The sequence below is a fragment of the Equus przewalskii genome, chromosome 6 (assembly GCF_037783145.1).
Source record: "Equus przewalskii isolate Varuska chromosome 6, EquPr2, whole genome shotgun sequence".
Classification (NCBI taxonomy): domain Eukaryota; kingdom Metazoa; phylum Chordata; class Mammalia; order Perissodactyla; family Equidae; genus Equus; species Equus przewalskii.
Window position 1 is genome coordinate 6,745,909 of NC_091836.1, and position 21,341 is coordinate 6,767,249.

Below are 21,341 nucleotides of genomic sequence, written 5' to 3' on the forward strand. Positions count from 1 at the left end.
CAGTGTGAGAAAGAACAAGCAGTCCCTGAAGGAGGAATGTCCTCTCTATGGCATTTGGTAGGGCGCCCCCTCCAGAGTGGAGGTGGCAGTAGGGTGGCTGCCTTCCCACTGTGGGCAGGCTCTTATGTGGGATTCTGTGTCTTGTTCAGCATTTCACCTAAGCTCACCACACAGTACGTGTTTTTCAAAATGTTACACTATGAGCAATATAATGTGGACTCTCTGACTTTTATAAATGGGTTCTCAGACTTCTGATTGTCTCTTGCCATAGGCATTTTCCCCCAGATCATGGCTTTATTTCTAACTATTACACTCCAAACCAATTATTTTTAAGCTTAAATTTCAACAAAGAAAGCACTCATGACCACTTGTCACTGTTGATTGTGTTCAGTGTGTAGAAATCCGGAGGGCAGTATGACTAATGGTTAAGAGCCAGGGCTCTGGAGTCAAAATGACTTGGGCCCAAACCCTGGCTTCACCACATACTAACTGTGTGGTCTTGGGCAAGTTGCTTTCCACCAACAGCCTCAGTTTCTCCATGTAGAAAATGGGGCTCATTATTAGTACCTACCTCAGAGGGTTGTTATGAGAATTAAATGAATGAACGAGGATAAAGCATTCATTACCATGCCTGGCACATGGTAAGTGCTCAGTGAATGTTAGTTGTTGCTGCTGTTCCTGTTGTTGGTAATAATATCCACACATCTTGGGTGAAATTGACTGGAAGTTGCCTTAGAGCTCAGGATGTTTCTAGGTCAGAGCTAGAAGGACCAGGGTTAAAATATGGTCTGGGAGTTGACGTCATGAATGGAAATGAAGGAATCCAGAGCCTCATCAGTGAGACAAGATATCTGAAGAAACATGTGAGGGTTGGACCTAGAGTGTAGAAAAAGGAGAGTCTAAGAACAGGAACTCTCCACGTTTCCAGCACTATTCAAGAAGGGAGACGTGAACATTTCTGGAGTAAAGAGGCATTTTCTTCCAGGTCCCTTGCTTTCTAAGTCCATGGTCTTATAACAGATTCAGCTTCCCCCAAACCCTATTACTTGGAAGAGAGTGAACTAGAAGAGAGAATGTACATTTTAGCTACCAAAAAGGATGATGACCCTCACCATAAATAGTCATTCTTCTTTATTCATCAGCCTCTTGTGAGTTAAGGCATTAGGAATTAGTGCCCAAAGACAATTGAGCCTGGGGTATTGATAGGTGGAATTGCTGGACCCCTATAGTTGATCCCTAGGCCTTGTACTAGAATGGTCACCCACCTTCCACCTACCAACTCACATTTGCTAGGTACAGTCTCCAAGAAGCCCTGCCTGTTGTCCTCAGTACCACCTTTGGGTGGTCTCATCCCATCTATAATACCTACATCCAAAGCAGAGGCTGATAACACAATTGGACTTTCCAGGCTTGAGAATGATATAAAACTGCATGCTATCTCTGAAGACTGCATCATAATTTTTTAAAATAAAAGATTATTTTTAGGGGCTGTCCTGATTGTGCAGCAGTTAAGTTCGCATGTTCCGCTCTACCAGCCTGGGGTTCACCAGTTCAGATCCTGGGTGTGGACATGGCATCACTTGGCATGCCATGCTGTGGTAGGCGTCCCACATATAAAGTAGAGGAAGATGGGCATGGATGTTAGCTCAGGGCCAGTCTTCCTCAGCAAAAAGAGGAGGATTGGCAGCAGTTAGCTCAGGGCTAATCTGCCTCAAAAAAAAAGTGCAAAAAAAAGATTATAAAGAAGAATTCATGCTAATCAGATGAACCAAAGGATAATTTTGACCATTAATTAAGAAATTATTCTATATATCCTGATTTGGCCTACTTAATTGATCACTCTGGTTCAAACACTGAAAAAGAGTCATGCTGGTGGATGCTCAGAGCTTGTGGACTTAGCTCCTGAACACCCTTTTCGTCGACAAGTTCCCCTCTCTCCTCCTGACCAACTTACTAGGCATCTTTTCATCCCTCTCTGCCTCCCGCTCCAAATGATGCACGTAGTACGTACCTTCTAAGTTTTTAAGATTTGACTGTTCAGGACCGGTCTTGCTTCTTTTTATCTTGATAGAGTTACACCTCCAAAAACATCACTTTTTCAACCCAGAGCCCCTTCCTTATGAACAGCTGCTCAGACAGCCCCAGCCAGGAGGGGTCCCGCCTCATGGGCACCTTAAACACAACCAGTAGGCTCCTGAGCAATGGAGGAGAAGTTTATGAGGGTAACAAGGGGACTTGAGCCCATGCAACCACCCAGAGGTAAACTTAATATGATTTTAAAAGTATAGAAAAATATAATTCATGCTTAATGAAATATAATCCGGGCCAGCCCAATGGCACAGCAATTAAGTTCACACGTTCCACTTCAGTGGCCCGGGTTCGCCAGTTCAGATGCCGGGTACAGACATGGCACTGCTTGGCAAGTCATGCTGTGGTAGGCATCCCACATATACAGTGGAGGAAGATGGGCACGGATGTTAGCTCAGGGCCAGCCTTCCTCAGCAAAAAGAGGAGGATTGGCAGCAGATGTTAGCTCAGGGCTTATCTTCCTCAAAAAGAAAAGAAAGAAATATAATCCACAATAATTTAGTGGTAGTGAGGGAAGTTGATGCCTGAAGATGTTTCAAAACAGCTCTCATTAAGTTTCTCGTGCATATCTATAAGCCCTTCATAAACACAAGTATAATTTTGGACACTCCTTGCCAATCTGAAAAAGTTGGTCAGCTTCCTTTTCATCTGAAGATGGTAGACTCACCGATAGAGAACCCTAGAGTTTGCAGAAGTACTCTCGTCTGTGGGGATTCATCTGATCTTCCCAGACATCGCATAGGCTAGAGTATTGGCAGGAACACCCACAGTCATCCAGACTTTGAAAGCAGGAGTCTAGGGCTCCTGTCCTCTTTCCTTAGAGAGTATGTGATTCTCTTTTGGGTAGGAAAAGGGCACACTTACTAAGATGAACCAACGTTCAGTAAAAAAACAGATATATTTTTTTTAATTTTATGGGTGCAAAGAGAAGTTCCATCCAGTACTATATAGAACAATACTACTCTGATCTGGAATGTCACTATCTAGAACCGTCTTGATGACTCAGTGTTATAGGAGACGCCATGTCCTAACAAGAGCTTCCAGAATTTCTGGCATCTTTGGAAGGAAAAAGGAGCTCAAGATCAAATTTGTCATGAATTCTGCACTAAAGTGTTTGTATAAAGAGCTATGGTATAGGGTTTGTGCTTTTAAAATTTTGTTTGTTTCTTTGTTTTTAAGCGTGCACTCTGGATTCTGTAGACCTGGGTTCAAGTCTTCATTCTCCTACAACACTTTGGGGAAAGTTGCCAAACCTTTGTGAGCTTTAATTCCTTATCTATAAAGTGTGGATAATAAAAATATCAATCTCATAGGCTTTTTGTAAGGATCAAATGAGATAATATGATTTGTGAATTATAAAGTATCATAGAAATAAAAGATTTATTATTATGAAAGTCTCCAGTATTGGTTCTATTTTATTAAAAATTGGTGCATGTCAAAAAAAAAAGGGGGAACGGCTCCGTGGCCGAGTGGTTAAGTTCGCGTGCTCCACTGCAGCGGCCCAGGGTTCGGATCCTGGGCGCCGACATGGCACCACTAGTCAGGCAACGTTGAGGTGGCGTCCCACATCCCACAACTAGAAGGACCTGCAACTAAGATATACAACTATGTAGGTGGTTTGGGGAGATAAAGCAGAAAAAAAAAATTGGTGCATGCTTCATTTTTTAGTAGGTGAGTAGACACAAATGAAAATTAAAGCAGTTATCCAGAAAGTGTAAATGGCTTAGCCAAAAATTGGGTTTGACAGTAAATGTTGAACATTGTGTCCTGACAAGGCTCTGAACTTAAGGTCCTCAGAATTCTGCCTCATATCTATCCTTAAGTCCTATTTTCTTAAAAGCTAACAAGTCATACCTTCAGTAGACTGCTCTGCACACACCTCACGCCCATTTGCTTTCCTCCTGTGGGTCAGCTGAGTCTCTGAAATATTAGGCATTGAAAAGAAGACACCATATGAGTCATGTAACAATAGGAGCTGAACAAGAAAGAGGTGCCAAAGAGTGAAAAGTCACAGGTGAGCCTCTGGGAACTGGCAGGAGACGCCCAGACCTCCCCTGGCAGCCTGCAAACTGAAGGCCAGCTCAGGCCTGCCACTCAGTCATCTGTTCCCAAGAACACCAGATCCTGGGATTACGTTCCTGGAAGTTGTCTCAAGTGTGTGTTTCCCAAGATAGTCGTTGACTAGGCATACTCAAGTGTATCCTGTTCACTGCATCTAGAAGGAAACTTCCAGAGAAGTGGAAGTCCTGGAGGTGAGCAGTCAGCAGGCTGGTACAAAGCGGGTGCTCCTGGGACATACGAGTCCTGAGTTTACTTGCTGTGAGTTACCGCACCTTTTCTGGATGTCATCATTGGTATATTTGCAAAACAAGAGGGGATGGACAGGCCCATCTCTAAGGTCTTGCCAAACTGCACGTAATAAATCTTTGCTTTTTAACAAGCACTTTTGTATCACTGAGTCGCAGGAATTCTGATCAAGGTTTATCAACTTTCTCTCCTGTCTGTGGGTTACCAAAAGTCAGAGAAATCCCCTGGGACATTATTCGGAAGGATGGTGAATGATTAGTCCTGGAAACGTCATCGTCATCATCATCATCATCATCATCATTATCAGCATTTCTTTTTCCCAGACTTGCAAAATTAATTAGTGGGGTTCCCCTCAGCAGTAGCTAACCTGAGAGCATTTAAGAGATGTCGGTGGTGCTCCTTGCTCCCAAATAACTCCACCAGCGCCTGCAGCGTTGCCAGGAACCTCACCCTTGGCACCCTTCCCTTACCTGCCTCTGTTTCCTACGAAAATACAAATAGTCTGAGGAGACTTAGCACACTGTGTCAACACTAGCAACTTAGAATAAACGATCTTATGTAATCTCTCCCACCAGCGGGAATAACTCCTTCACACAGTAATTGTTTCGATAGGCGAGAGGCATGGTGGGAAGCTCTGTGCTAAAGATCAAGAGAGGGTGTCTTAGACCAGCTTCCCCTTACCCAGGAGAGCCCTTTACCATGACGCCTGGGGACAAAGTGAGGTGTCCTCTAAGATCTTAGAAATAACACCAACAAATTGCTCTCTACATGTTGAATAGAAGATCAGCCCATAATAGATCAAAGTAGAAATACACACCTGAAAGAAGTAATAAGGCTCACAGATAGATATGAATGAAATGAGACCATGTTAGGGATCAGCAAACCAAAGTGGCTACAGGAGCTAAGCAAGTAACTTAAATGAGCAAAGTGGGTCAGGTCAGAGAGGTGATAGAGAAATGACGGGGCCCATGACAAACTGTCTACTCAGCTCCAGCTGATTATGGTCTTGTAAAAACGCTGACCCAGAGTGACCAGAGCTTCTATTTCTTTAAGAGAAGTCAGAAACCAAAATATCTGTGGTTAAGATGTAGTCCACTGATAAATGTGAAAGGGCTCTATAAACCATAAGACACCTTTTATATTTAATGGGCATAATTATGTGCCCTAAATCAAGCTGTGAGTCATCTACGAGGGACTACTGTAGATGTCTATCTTGCACTGTTGGTGGAAACGTAAAATGGTACAACCGCTTTGGAAAACTGGCACAGCCTTAAAATGTTAAACATATACCCACCATATGATTCAGTCATTCCACTACCAGGTATTTATCCAAGAGAAAAGAAAACATACATCCACACAAAGACTTGTTCATGTGTGCTCAGAGCAGCTTTATTTGTAATATTCCAGAACTGGAAACAACTCAAATATTTAGTGATAGGTGAATAGACAAACAAATTATGGTATATCCACACAATGGAATAATAGTCAGCAATAAAAAGGAATTGGCACGGGCGGAGGGCACTAGGGGTCAAGTGGTGTACCTACAACATGACTAATAATGATGTACAACTGTAATTTCACAAGGATGTTAACTTTCATAACCTTAATAAAAAAATTTAAAAATAAAAAATAAATTAAAAAAAGGAATTGGCACACAACCACTCAGGTAGATCTCCAAATAACTCTGAGTTAATGAAGCTAGACAAGAGAAAAAGAATATATTATATGATTTCATTAATATAGAATTCTAGAAAATGTAAATTAATCTATAGCTACAGAAAGCAGGTCAACGTTTGCCTGGTGGTAGGGATGGGAGAGGTGGGGAAGGATTACAAAGAGCATGAAGAAATTTCAGGCTGATGTCTGTGTTCGTTATCTTGATTGTGGTGGTGGGTTGGGATGTATACTTACATCAAAACTCATCAAATTATGAAATTTGTGCAGCTTGTTGTATATCAATTATACAACATATACAATACAATGTATATCAATGCAACTATAAAAAAAATACTGATGTCTGGATCTCAGGCTCCAAGATTCTGATTTAATTGGTGTGGGCATCAGTATTGATTAAAAACTTCCTATAGGATTATGTTGTACAGCCAGAGTTGGTTCCATGATTCTAGGTCATTACATTTGCCCTGGGCCAGGTACTTTGGGACAGCCCTTCCCCACTTTGTGGACTAGAATAGAAGGGGATGGTCCCACAATACAAAGGGATGCAAAGTGCTCAGATCCCTTGCCTCAGTACCCAGGCATCAGGCCTGGCCACCTGGAAGCTGGAGCTACTTTGACCAATCACAGAACAGAAGCATCTCTCCACCCTCAACGTTTATCTATCTACTCCAGCCAGCCTGATGCCTTCTTGTGACTTCACTTTCTTTTCAAAGCTGCCTTCAGTGAGCGTGTTGATGATATTTAAAGCAGATAAAGATGTTCGTTGGAAGGATTTGCATGTGTAGAGACAGTGTGACTTACCCCAGTCAGTTGCCTCCTAGTAACACTTGTTGGTAAACCATGGGCTTGCTAAGAAGCTGATACCAGATGCTTAGGCTTCAGAGGTAAGGGAGCAACTGTGGATCCAGAATCCCAGGAAGTGTAAGAGAAATGCTCCCCAATCTGCTGCTCCCAGTGATGGCAGCACAACTTGACCAGAAGTGTTGACCAGGGAACATGGCAGCTGAGAACTCCAACTAGGAGTTCCAACTCATTTTGCCAAAGCTCTTTCTACTTAGCCTGGAGACACGGTGAGAAAGATATTCCTTCAAATTCCATTCTGTTTTTTGTAAGTTTGGGAAAGTTACTTACCCTCTCTTTGCCTTCATTTCCTAACCTGTAAAATGGAGATAACAAAGTCTTTCTCACTTTCTTCAACAGAGTTATTGTGGGGATCAAACGGGAAAATGGATGTGATCATGCCTTATAAACACAAAGGAATTTTTAATTACCATGATTATCCCAGTGTTTTACAGAAGGGAGAAGCAAAGGTGTAGACTCAATTGGGAAGAAACTGGATGAGTCTGAGGAGTGATACTGCAATCTCCAGAAACTGGACTGGCTGTTTACATGAGTTGGCTGGTATCATAATCATAGTGATAACAAGAAAAACAATAACATCTAAAATTTATTGAACACATGTTCTAGACACTCTTTTAAGGTGGGCATCTATTTTTTTACAAAGGATTTTCACAGAGGAGGGCACTGAGGATTAGGGAAGTTAACAACTTGTCCAAGGTGACACAGTAAGTGGACTTGGGTCTTGACATGCCACAGTCCAGCTCCACAGGTATAACCAGCTAAGCTTCCGTCTAGAGGGAGACTTTCTCTCTCTCTCCTGAGAGGGACTCTCTCTCAGCTGAATATTTTAAGAAATGACTTAGATACTCTCTGCAGACATTCTCTTTCAATCCCAAAGCAGTCAGGGCTCTGCTAGGAATCAGGAGACATAGATCTATGTTCTAGAATATTGTCTGCTATCTGGAGATGAGAGAGGGTGTTTATGATTGATTTTCAATACAAATATTTTTACTTAGCTTATGAAAATAAACCTTGTGAAATAAGATTAGTGTTATCAGATAGGTTGCAAAATGTAGGGTGGTCTGCCTTGTAGAGTTTCTGGTTTATATTCATTTGTTGAACACTTCATGCCCACCATGCTGTTTATTAGGCACAGAGGGTAGACCAAAAGTACATGCCTTTACGGTGCTTATACTGTACACCTTGCAGACTATGGTTGGGGAGACTGATACATGTAATATGGCAGCCAAAGAGCTAACATCCTTAAAATATACATATCTCACAAAAATGCCTAAGAACATCATTGCCAATTTTTTGTTGTTACATAAAGTCACAGTTTATCTTTTTGAAAGGAATAAGTTTATAGAAAGGCACATTAGGAATGCAATCTTTCCTACATGACATATTTTATTTATGCATATTTTTCTGTCAAAAATTTTTTTTAACGGGCAAAGGATTTCAAAATAACATAAGTTCCCATTTTGAGAAGGGAAAATGCAAAATCATTACCAAAAAAACCCCTTATCTTTAAGAAGGGACTCAGATCTATAAACGCGTTTATCCACTGTAACTAGAGGTGAGGTTGTAGAACAGGGTCTACCTGTTGCACCTCCTGGCTGGAAAACCCCATCATTGTGGACAGACGCTTACCTCCTGTCTTCCCTGAGTCATTCCAGCCCCCATGTGAGTTCTTTGATTTCAAAGGACTCTGAAGAGTCATCTCCAGGAAAATGAAGATTGAGTAGCACCAATCGTAAGCATCGTGGGGACCCTGAAAATACTTGAGGTGGATTCCATCAAAGAGGGGACATGCCTAGGTAGTCTTGGGGAGTCTCACAGCCTTGACAGTTTGACAGCAAAACAGTCCAGATGGAAAAACTGTATAGTCCCTTGCTCATCTTGGAGAAAACGCAATCTTCCTTTGAGAAGGACCAAGGACTTGGGCTCAACTGGCAGCCTGAGCTGCCTCCTGAAGTCCCTCTTGTTCCCTTCAACCTTGGGCCTGTGTAACCACTGCCCAGGAACTGTCCTGTGACTCTTCCCATGCCTCTGTCTGCAGAGATAAAACTGAATCGGATGAGGAAGCTATCCTCAAGGAACTCACGGTCAAGTCTTGTCTCATTGGTCAGTTCATCAAATGTCCTTGCCTCCTAGCTTGTTTACTTACACATTCCCAGAACAATGTGACCCTGGAGAAATATCCACTTATTACAGGCTGGTACTGTGTTGTGAGAGTGAGAAGATGGATGAAAAGTGCTTAGACTGTTGGGAACATAGAAAGTGCTTTCTAAATAGCCTCTGTTATGCCAGCAGTGTCGGGAGCAATCATCCTCTTCTTCCGAGCTCCACTGGCGGGCTGTTGAGGCAGGGTGTGAGGTCCACCTGCAGACTTCTGATACTCTTGCAAGAGCTCACATGCCGCAGCCCTGTGAGCCATGTTCTTGCTTGGAGAAGCATTTCCTGCTGCTACTTCAAGCTGTTGGGTTGGATGAAGAAGATAAGGAAGATGATCTGATCATCAACACACATTTCTCTCCAGTACAAGTACATAAGGACAGAAACGGAGAATTACTCACTTAGGGAAATTAGATGTTGTATAGGCATTTCTCCAAATGCTGACATTATGTAAGGACACGACATTGCTTTCTTTACAAGACAGAGTGAAAACAATTTTAGGGGGTTGGCTTAGACTGAGTCAGTGAAAAGAGCAAAGAAGGAATCAACTGTTCAATAAAGAGAAACTATGTCTATCTCCACTGAGGGAAACAGTATTTTGAATATAATGAAAATGCAGCTGATCTGTGAAGAAACTCTCAAGATCTTTTTAGATTATTTTTAATTACTGAAAACGTAAGCAGACCTCATCACTAAAAACTATTTTCTTCCTAACCTTCATATTCATTTCTTCATAACCTTCCTAACCTTCACAAATATTCTTTCCTGTGAATAAGTATGCTAATCAATCTCTTAGACAATGTCCAAATATCCAGACAGGCTTAGCTGGATGCAGGTAAATGCTGATCATGGCTAAGCTCAATCCCATTAGCTGCATTGCCTAAAAGAAATAGAGGTGATCCTCTTATGGACTGAAGAAGGAGTTTCCCGAAGCCCTGAGAGAACCCTTACCCTGTTGCGTTCCCCTCAGAGCTCTCTAATGGCACCATCCTGAGCAGGGACCTGAGAAACTGGCTGTACCCTCTGATGTGGTTTCTTCTTCCTGCCCATTAAAGCACAGAGGCCTGACATGCTGCTGCTCTGGCAGCAGCTCTGCCACTCTCAGCAGTCATGTATTTGAAATGTCACTTGTCACTGGTGCCAATGAGAGCTTCGAATTCAGTTGCAAGTGTTGCCAGAAGCCACGGAAGCCTGGCAGGGCCAGTGGCAGGAAAAGGAAGGTTGTGGACCGTGATGTGAGCTGATCATGATGTGAGCTATCTACACTACTAAATTGGGGAAGGAGGAAGAGGAAGAGGATGGAGATTTGCATATGAAGCCTGAACTGGATGGGAAAGCTGATAGAGGCCTTTTAGACCAATGACAAATGGAAATGAGAATGAAGACCTATCTTTTCACAGACTCTTGTCTTGACTCCATGGATCCATCTCTCTCTAGGAGGGGTCATGATTTCCCACATCCTTCTCATCTTAGGAGGGAAACACCTCGGACCCATCTCTTCTGAGAAGGGTCCATTAAAACCCTCCAGACACATCTCAATCCAGCAGAGCTCTCAACTCCCCAGAAACAATGCAAATAGAACATAGTTAGAAATCAACATTTCCCAGGTGCATCTTTTCTTAGAAGAACTAATCATGTCTTCCAAGATCCATCTCTCCCTGTGAGGACCTACCATAACTTTCCAGACACTTCTCAACCCAGGAGGGCTCTTGACTCCTCAGACACTTCCCTGGAACCCAGGAAGACCTGTCATAAACCCAGTTGTGGCTTTTAATATCCATCACTTCCTGCCTAGAACCAAAAGCAATGAGATATCAGAAAGAGCCTCCAGCAAGTCGTCTTCACGTTGGAAGGGCTGAGGACTTTCTCATCAGTCCCTCCCAAAGGACAGCAAATATAAAGACCATTCAGACTCTGTCCACCATTAAAAAAAGAAAAATAAAAAACAAGCAAAATCCTACTCAGGACATAAGAAACAGGATGATTTCAAAGGCTCTTTCCCTGGCCATAGGGAATTTTGGATAAATTCTTCATCTAGAAGTCATCCCTCAGACTCTGCTTTCCACCAGAATGAGAGCAGGAAGACCTCTGACTCAGACCCATCTCCTTTGTGGAATAGACCTTGACTGTGGAGCTCTGATTCTGACTCCAACAGGAAACAGAAGACCAACTTTGCTGATTCCAATCCAACCTCACTCACTCCAAATGAGTTGGTCTCTTGGAAATAAGGTTGGGCACAGGTTTTCTGGGGCTCAAACAGAGTTGTTATTAACTGACATGCAGTGAGAATCATAGAACTTCAAGAAGTGAGACAAAGAAACCATGAAGTTTGAAGCTGAATTCTAAAATGCCCAAGCCATATTTTAAGATAAGCCAGTTATAGGAGGAACTTGAAACTAAATTGTTTGGAGCAAAGGAGAAAAGTAGAGAAGATGAGGAGTCTGTTCAGTGGGGAAAAGGGCTGGTTCAGAGTCAGCCAGAACAACAGAATGTGGAGGAAACAATGATGGAGATGCAGAAGCCACTGGACAAGATGAACACTTGTATTGGATGCTCAGAAAACAAGACAGGGGATCCTATGGCCAAATTTATTAAGAAAAATATGTTAAGGAGAACAGGGATAAGAAAGGGAAGTCCTGATGCAGTGGCATGGCAGCTCCTCCCAAGAGATTCAATATCTGGCCTGGGTACCACAAGGATGGAGTAGACAAACCCAGTGTATTTGAATCAAAGCATTTTGCACCCTCACAAGCAAGAAAGGAGTGGAAGAATTTGCCTACAAGTGGAGTGTTGAGGATGTATAACTCTTGTGACTGAGGATATGGGCATAAGGTATAGACTGCCAGCTGCTACATCTGCCCTGACTCACAGGGCCCACCTGGACCAGCAGCAACTCACTGGGCACCAACTTTGATCCTAGAAGAATCTGGGACTGGAAGTTCTGACTAGGGGCACCGTGAACTTCTTAGGTTTTAAATAGAGGAAACACTGACTGTTCAGTACCCTTAGTACATGTGGAGTTTGTTCTGGTTAGGGTTTTTCTTTCTTTTAATTTTCTTTTTTTATTAGGAAAACAAAGCACACAGATCCTCAAGCTGGACTTCTTGCATCATCGAGAGGTAGACACAAGACCAGAATTTGGCAGTGTCCTCCTCCTTAAAGAGCAACCAGCAGCACAGAGAGCATTTCTAGAAGTTGGCTATAAAGACCGTTGAAATCAACAAGATTCCACATTTCATGAGCAATAACATGGGATCATACGAATGCAAATTCTATCTGACCCTTCATAACAACAAGGTGAGTTATACAACACATACTCAAAGGAAAAAGCAAACTAATTTGGTCCAGAGATCAGCCAAGGTGTCTGCAGCCTAGCCAGAGCTGGACAAAGTCTAGGTAGAGATGCAGAAGCTAATGAAAATCAGCACTTTGGGCTACAAATAACCAAGCAGAGACATTTAGCTGGGGGCCGCAGAGTCTCCTTCTTGTCCAGATTGACTAGAGACTGCCCAGGGCATCATGCCCTGCCTTGCTTCATTTCTGTTTAGGAACAGAGGATTGAACCCCCAGATAGGTGCTGAAAGTACCTGCCAATGGCCACTGGGTTCCACAAGAGCATCACCTCCAAGGTGTCGAGCAGAGAGGACATGTTTTGGACACACTGGAAAAGTTTTCCCTCCACTTCCCCTTTAAGAGGAGAAGCCACCACTGGATGTCCTGGTGTGAAGGAGCGCCACTCTTACTGCTAAATAGATTTTCCCTTTAGCCATCACTGCCCTGAATTTTCCGCCCATCATTTTTTGCACCCTAAGAGCCCCCTGGACTCCTCTGTAACCTCTGCAGCTTTCCAGATCTAATCCTGAAATCCCGGAACCAGGAGTCTACCACCAACTTCTGGGGTCTCCTCCCACATCCTGGAGTCATCCTCCATCTATGTGTTCACAGCCGACTAGAAGTCCATTACCAACCACTGCAGTTCACTCCCAGGTGCCAGAGGCCCACCAGCTTCTGGGGTTCATCCTGCAGCTTCTGGGGTTCACCCCAGCCTCTTAGAGTACATCCCACTGACCCAAGTGTACAGTGATTCCCAACTCCCCAGTGATGGGGTGCCCACTCATCCCTGAAGTTCCTGAAATCATTCCTCCTCCTCTTTTAAATAAAAAGCTTGGCCCTTTCCCCACCAATTTTTCTTTTTCCTTCTGATTTCCCATATTTTCTTCCATTGGAAAGCTTTGGTGATTTTGTATACAGGACAGCACTATCCCCCACCCAATGATATGAATACATTGTAGCAACAAAAAATATAATAATTTCCTAAATAACAGAGCCCCTTACTATGTTTTATATAAACTACAATTACAGCCATGCAGAGAAATATTGATACAAACAAACAAACAAGTGATAACATTTTCAAATAAGGAGGAAGAGAATGGGGAGAAGGGATCTGACTTTGATTAGAGAGAAACTATAGAGCCACGAGGCAAACTTTGGTCTATTCATGCCCATTGCTCCTGCCCGCTGGACCTGTGAGGTATGGCTGGAGCTCTCCGCAGGTGAATCAGGCTGAGAAGAAAGGGCCCAGTTCAGACGGCTGGGGGCTCTGCTCCAGTGGGTTACATTCTCTTGGTTTCTCAAGAGAAGAAGACAAGAGCTTTTTCAGAGGTGACACAGAACTAATGTTTATCATTTAAAATAAAAATTCTAAGCCCTAGATGTATGTGAAGCTCATGGAGTGTGAAATGTTTTTAAAGATAATTTTAAGAAGCCATAAAATGTGGCTATATGTGGAAAACAGTGATAGCTCAATAGATTGTGGCAGCTACTAACTACTTGGCCGTAATGAACTCAACATGAACTCTTTCAGAGTTTTCAAAAACTGGTTTCACCTGCCCATTAAAACCACAGCCTATTAAAACTTGAGAAAGCAGCTTACGCTGGTAATTTTCCCTGCTATCTTTGTTTGAAGTGAACTTGAATTAAAGGAATCTTTGGCATTTTTCTGAACCCACGCGTAATGGGATGCATTTTTTGGTTGTTCTTTTCTTTTCTTTTCTTTCTCTCTCTCTCTCGTTTTTTTTTTTTTGGTTGCTCTAGGAGTTGGGGCCCTAATGATGAACAAGACCGAGGCACCATCCTCAGAGAGCCTGCAGTCTGGTGCTCAAGTGCAGGCAAATCCGCCTTCCTTGATAAGGGTTAGCATGAGCAGAGATGGGTAAGTGGACGTGTAAATAGTCGACATCAGGATATGGAGCAAGAAGACCAAGAGTCCAAGAACTCCCACTCAAAATACAAGTTAGTACACAGACAATATGTCAGCAGGAGCCAGGGCGCAGGCAAGCTGAATTACCAGAGTTGGCCGACAATGAAATCACTCACCTCATTCAACGTGGGGGAAACATGTCCCTCTTCTCTGCATATACTACACTGTGCAGAAACTGTCCATGTGTTTGCCTCTGGCAACAGACTGTGTCTTAGTCATCTTTTTATCCCACTTTCCAGCATTACCCATCAACAACACTTCCTGGCACAGTGCAGGGGTTAATAAATAATCATTGGATTAAACAAACATTCAAGAAAGAATGTCCTCACTGGGTGGGAGTTTGAACTAGAAGAATTCCAAGATTCCTCTCTACTCGGAGATTCTATGATTGTATACACAGCCTGGCATGTGACAGGTGCTCACCGAATATTAAATCAGATGATGCCCGGGTAGTATTGAGGTCCTTTGTACCCCTGTGTTATCACCCCACATCATCAGCTTACCCTCTTCTACAAGGGTAGTAATCATTTACAGAGCACTTTGTTATGCAATCTGCATGCATCATCTCATTTAATCTTCACAACCACCCTAGGAGGTAGCATCCTGGTTTCTATTGCTGCATAACAAACCACCCCATAAGTTAAGGTTTAAAGCAGTTTATTATTATCTGCCATGGTTTATGGGTTGACTGGGCTCAGTGGGGCCATCTTTTTGGGGGTCCTATGGGGTTGCACTCAGATGTTGGCTGAGGCCACAGGCATCTGAAGGCCCAAAGGGGCTGGACGCCCAAGATGGCTCACTCACTTGGCTGGCAGTTGATGTTAATCATTAACCAAACACTGACATTGTGACCTCTCCAACTGCTTGGGCTTCTCACAGCCCGGTGGCTGGGTTCCAACAGGGAACCTTCCAAGATGCCCAGACAAAGTGATTTAGCCTTATATGATCTAGCCTTGGAAGTCCCAGAATGTCACTTCTGCCACACTCTACTGGCCAAGCAAGTCACTGAAGTTAGCCCAAGATGCAGGGGGATGAGAATTAGACTCCATCTATTAATGGAGGAACGGCAAGGTCATTTCAGAAGAGCAGCTGGGATGGGAAATATTGCTGTAGGCATTTAAGGCAAACACCATCTGCCACAAAGATGGGCTATGACGTCCCATTCTGCAGGTGAGGACATTTTGCAATGGTTAGCTAGGTTATATGGTTAGCTTGCTTGTTTAAGGTCAACCAAATCCAGACTCCCTCTGATTTCTTAACCATTATACTTCGCTTAAGACAGCGTTCTAAAACTTTAACAGTGAAAGAGTTACCCTTCTCTAAGATGCAGGATTATTTTCAGGAATATAAAAACATAAATTCTACTAAAATTGATAAACTAGAAATATAAGTTCCAGTAGGATTTGGGATGTGGGATGTTATGTTTGAGAAATCCTATTGAAGGAAGAACTGACGTTGGTTGGGCTGCTTCAGTGGTCCAGGTACTCGTACACCATATATAAACTCACTTAATCTTCACAATAATCTCTTTCCCCAGATGAAAAATTAAATTTAGAAGGAATAAATAACTTGCCCAAAGCTACATAGCCACCAAGTGACAGAGCCAGGATTTGAACACAGGTGTGTCTCGGCCCACTTTCCATGTAGCTCCCCGTTGCAGGTTTGAATCCCCAGAAATCAGTCTCTCAGATGAGATAAACATGAAGGAAGTTAGTTGAGGTGTGCTCAGGGGCAACAGCTGTAAAGGAAGGGAAAGATGCAGGATGGGGCAAAGGAACAGGTGGGCTAGGATGCAGCATAACAAAGGGCCCAGCAGGCCCACGGTGAGCTCTGACACTGGGATAGCCCTTCAGCATGGGCCCGAATAGAGGGCAAGGGGTCTGAACCTTTATTGCCACCCCGTTGCCCACAGCAGGCATCACAGTAAATGGTTGCTGAGTAAACAAATGCATCCAGCAGTCAATCCAGATTGAACTGTAAAGGGAGGCAGCATCACAGAGGGGAGGGACCACTGATGTGTGAGGGCACGAGCACTGGCTCTGGACCAGCAGAGGCTTTCCTGCAGGACATGAGAATGTTCTGGGCGCCAACTCCCAGACAGTCCCCAAAAGGAGGAGCCTGGCCTCTAAGCCCAAACCAAGTGCTAAGATGAACACTGCATGTTCCTCCGTGCATCCTGCCCAAGGAACCCTCAGAGCAGCTGGTACATTTTTAATGTTGTTGAGTTTAGGCCTGGCCCCAAGTGGACTCAACTTACAGTATTGAATTTATTTACTCTAGGATTCCAAATTGTGACCACACACCCCAACGAGGAGTTCCAAAAAGTAAATAATTCAGGTGCCATTCACTCATAGAGGCTGGTGGTGGGAGACCGTTAGCTGAAAAGATATTAACAGCCAATCATAACGACAGTCATCTTTGAAAGGTAGGGTCCAAAGCAGACGAAATGATATAAAGAAATTGCAGGTTTCCCAGACCCCATCCCTCAGGTCTGTGCCTGATCCAACCTCGCCTTCAATATCTGTGGAGAATGGAAGAAGAAGTAGGGAGAATTAGAAGTCAACAGGGAAGAGGAAGAGATGAGACAACTCAAGGGAAACAGGACTGGTTTATTCAATATATGTTATCTCACCTAATCCTTCTCACAACCCTGTGAGTTACCATAATTACAAGCTTTTCAGATGAGGAGATTGAGGTTCAAAAGGACCAATCGAGACCCCAGGGGTGTGGGAGAGAAGGAAAAGGAGTGAAGGGAAGTGGGAAGGGAGGAGACTAGAGTTGGACACATTTATCAGAAAAGGGGGACAATTAAAAAACATTGCCAGGGGCTGGCCCCGTGGCCGAGTGGTTGGGTTTGCTTGCTCCGCTGCAAGCGGCCCAGTGTTTCGTTAGTTCGAATCCTGGGCGCAGACATGGCACTGCTCGTCAGACCACGCTGAGGCGGCGTCCCACATGCCACAACTAGAAGAACCCACAACGAAGAATACACAACTATGTACCGGGGGGCTTTGGGGATAAAAAGGAAAAAATAAAATCTTTAAAAAAAAAAAACAAAAGCGTTGCCAAAACATACTCACACGGCCAGAACACCGTGTTTCCCCTCTTTGTACCCAAACTGTGAGAAACCAGGGAGAAATAAGTCCCTCTAGCCTCGGTTCTCGTTTCCTCTCTAAATAGCTCCAGATCCTGCTTGACGTGCCCAAAGACCTCTCAGGGACTGTCTTTCTGGATGTTTTTAGACATGTGATTATAGAAATCATTTTTGGCTTCATTTCTAATAGAATTTTCAACAATGGAATGAATACTTACTGAGCACTTCCTGTACATCAGGAACTTTCAAATACATTATTTCATTTAGTCTTCACAACAACCCTGCCAAGATAAAGAATTATTATTTTTATTTTTATGGAAGAAGGAATCTGAAGCTCAGAGAGGGTGAGTAACTGGTGCAAGATCACACAGCTAGTATCCACACCAGGATTCTAAGCGAGGTTGGAGCCTACACACTCTTCACTTGATCCTCCTGCCTCAAGGTTACTGATGTCCATAAGCCCCACATAAACTGACCTGGCCTTGCTTTTGGTTGATCCAAACATTTGGGGTCCAGTAGGGAACACAAATTCTGCATGGATCTCTAAGTTATCCACTACTTGGAATTTTACTTTTATTTATTTTATTTAGTTTTTGCGTTGTGAGTGTTGGTACCCACATAGCATTGAGGCCTCTCTTAAACAAGTTACACTTCCCATCTGTACTGAGTCATTTGGCAAGAAGAAGTGGTCCCCAGCCAATGCAAATAGAAGAGGAGAGCAGGAAAAGGGAGGGGTGGGAGAAGAATTTTGTAATGTATGGAGCTGTGAGTGCAAGCTCCTCATTTTTGCCTCCCCCAAATTAACCAACACCCCCTTGCTAATATTCACCCCAGGGGTTGTTCAGTCTGCACTTTTGATCTGCGGACCCTTAGCGACCCCAAAGTCAGCATCCACTGCCCTGTGCCTTTGGCAATCATCCTTGGTCCGGGACTGGCTCTAGCCTGTGTGGATGCCTGTGGATGCTGCCAAGAGTTCCTCAAAGCGGAGAGGTAACCATTATCCACAGCACCTCTGAGGTTCTGCCATTCTGGCAGAGTGTATGGGAGGGACCAGTTCCTCCCAAGTCCTGGTAATGCGGCTGGAGACTGGCAGGAACGTGGAGGGAGGGCTGACAAGCCAGAGCTGCAGAGGAGAGGGCCACTGGGGAGGCACATCCAAGGCACTGTCCTCTCAGAACTAAAGCAGGAGGCAGAGGGCGCATGAGGCTGGCCCCCTGAACCGTCACACTGTGACCCTAAGTGTTACCAAGCAACCAAGGAGGTGGGTCAGGTAAAGAAAGAGGTGGCTGAAGGAGGGGGCATGTGGAACTTACTGGAGTCAAGCAAATGCCAGCCACAGTTTTGAAGGGTCTAGATGGAAAGGGGATAATGCCAAACACTATTAATCCTCAACCCTGGGTGGTGGAAAGAAAAAAATGTATATACAAGCATGTATGTACATATGTATATGTATATACAAATTCTCTAAGTCAGACAGCACTGGGTTTGAGATCCCATCTGACAGTTACCAATTGTAGGACCTTCCACGAGGCACATAAGCTAACTGCGGGCGCTAACTCCTCCGGACAGGGCTGTAAGGGAGCATTGGAGCGCTGGCACGCACTCAGAGCCCAGGGAAAGTTCTCCACCCCTCCACTCCCTCGCAGTGGTTAGGAAGCCTGTTTTGTTTTCTTCCCAGGCGAGACCTCAGGGAAGAGTGAGGCTAGTGGCTATCTTTAGAATCCTCGAAGCGGAGGGAGCCCTGAGCGTGGAGGGGCAGCATCAGCCCCGGGACGGCGGGCCACAAAGGGGCATTGTGCCGGGAGGGCTGCCTGGGGCAGGCGCTGACTCCGCTCTGGCCTGGGGACCGGCGGGTTTGCTCCCAGTGAGAAGTCCTCCATCCCCGCCCACAATGGCCAACCTCCAACAATAGTTTTGTCAAACGTCAGGAATGCAGGAAAACGCCAGAGACCGTTTATTTTCCGCCAGGGTAGGTAGGGGAGAAAGCCGCTCCTTTTCCTGGGCTGGATGGAGTCTGTCCAGCCTGCCTGCGGTTGGGCTGCACCGAGTTCCGCCGTCCCTAGGGAGGCGGCCAGGTGACCGCACCGCCCCCTCTGCTAGGCGACTGCACGCCTTTCAGAGCCCCGCTCAGCCTGTTGCCTACGGCTCAGAGAGGAGATGCTGGTGTCTATGACGCACAGGACCGAAACCGGGACAAACGTCACCCCACCCTTACCCGACTCCAGTACCGGGAGATTGAGCGGGTGCTCAGTCCCGAAAGCTGGTCGTATTGCGGTTGCGATCGGAGGAAAAACCCTTGTATATAACACGCCCATCTACGAGGAAACCCGGCGCCTCCTTCGACAACTCCTCACTCCTGCGCCAGCTGTGGTGCAGAGGGATTCTCGGCTTGGAGAAGGGGGTCTGGGTCACCGAGGTCTCTGTCTTGGGGTTTCCGCTGCCTGGGGAGTCCGAAGGCGCCTCGGAGCCCCTTCCCAGGGCTCGGATTCGAAGGAGGAGGGAGCCGGGTTTGAGAGAATTTTCACTATGATCGCTGTCGACTCCTCCCGCCTCCAGGTGGCCCGCCTCCAGGTGGCCCGCCCTGCGAGGGCAGTGGGCTGGAGCCTGACGGCGGCCGCCCCAATCCGGGGGTCCTGCGTGAGTCGGGGGCTGAGTGTCCGACCGTGGCGACCTCCCCCAACCCCAACTCTCCCGACACCCACCAGCTCCCCCTGCATCTCTGGTGACACTGGCCGCAGCGGGGAGGATGAGCCCACAGAAGCAGACAGAGGCCGGGCGGAACAGGGTTCCTTCCCGCTGGCCGGACCTCCCGTCCTTCCTCCTGGCGCAATTCTTTCCCTTCCTCGGGCTGAGAGCCCCGGCGAGGCAGAGGGAAACCTTAGACTCGTCCCACAAAAATGCACTCTCATCTACCCAATTTTGCATTACCCTCTGGGCCGCCCTGAACCCGCTGAAGAGCCCAGTGGGGCCCGATGCCATCCCGGGAAGGGCCGCTCTCTCAGTACCCTACTCGGGCCAGCGCGCGGAGGTGGGTTCCGGCAGCCCTGGGCCCCTGCAGACCCTTGATGTTTCACTCTGATGACCTGACGGGGAAGCACTGGGCGGTGCTAACCATGCCAACGACCATTTATTAGTTTACACCGAGAGTGGACTGCTGGGGGTCCACATCTGGGAATCCGCCCGAGGAGTGCCTCTCCTCCCTGGAGGCAAGCCCCAAGGGAGGCTGGAGCAGGCGAAGTTGCTGGAGCACGATAAATTCAGAGCAGAGGCGTCAGATGACTCAAAAGTGCAGCGGCATCTGGCTCAGACAGGTTGTTGACCCAATTCAATGTGACCAGATACTTCCGTGAGCCCCATAGCCCGCCCTTACCCAGACCTGTACCCCCTTTTGGCGATGCGCCCCGTCTGGGATGTGTTAATACGTGCCGTCGGGTTACCGTTTAGTCGGGCACGTTCGTCTCGGCGCTCTTCCTCTGTGAGCTGATCTGGTAGGTTCACCGGCAGAGGGCAACCTTATTCCAAGTTCTCAAGCGCCCCTGGCCATCTCCTCGCTCCCTACCTAACTAGGGAGATGGAACTTAGTGTCTTTACTGTTTACAGCCGTTCCTACCCATGGCTTTCTTCTTCTTCCTCCCCTCAGGCGTCCGGCGTGATCCAGTAGATCTGGCCTCTCCTCGCCTGCAGCAGGACGGAGGGGGAGCTGGCCCCATACGTCTTATCTCTAGCAAAGCCAGTGTGAACTGGCTCTGTCCAGGTGACTGTCCTCTTCTTCCTCCTCCTGAAAACTGTTTACATTTTAAAGAGAGACAGTCTCCAGCCTGAGGAAAGCAGGCCAGGGAAGGCAGGGTGAGTGTGAGTGTGTGCACCGGCGCATGTCGGGGGCTAGAGAGACAGGGAGAGAGA

General features: G+C 45.6%; 1 long non-coding RNA gene across 1 annotated transcript; it reads right to left on the reverse strand.

The window, feature by feature from the left end:
- Window positions 1-7,508: 7,508 nt before the first annotated feature.
- On the reverse strand, window positions 7,509-21,103 carry LOC139083823 (uncharacterized). The gene is made up of 3 exons (XR_011540785.1): window positions 20,876-21,103; window positions 17,657-17,719; window positions 7,509-9,388 (listed from the first exon to the last, which is right to left on the reverse strand). It is a non-coding gene; the product is annotated as an uncharacterized lncRNA (long non-coding RNA).
- Window positions 21,104-21,341: the final 238 nt, after the last annotated feature.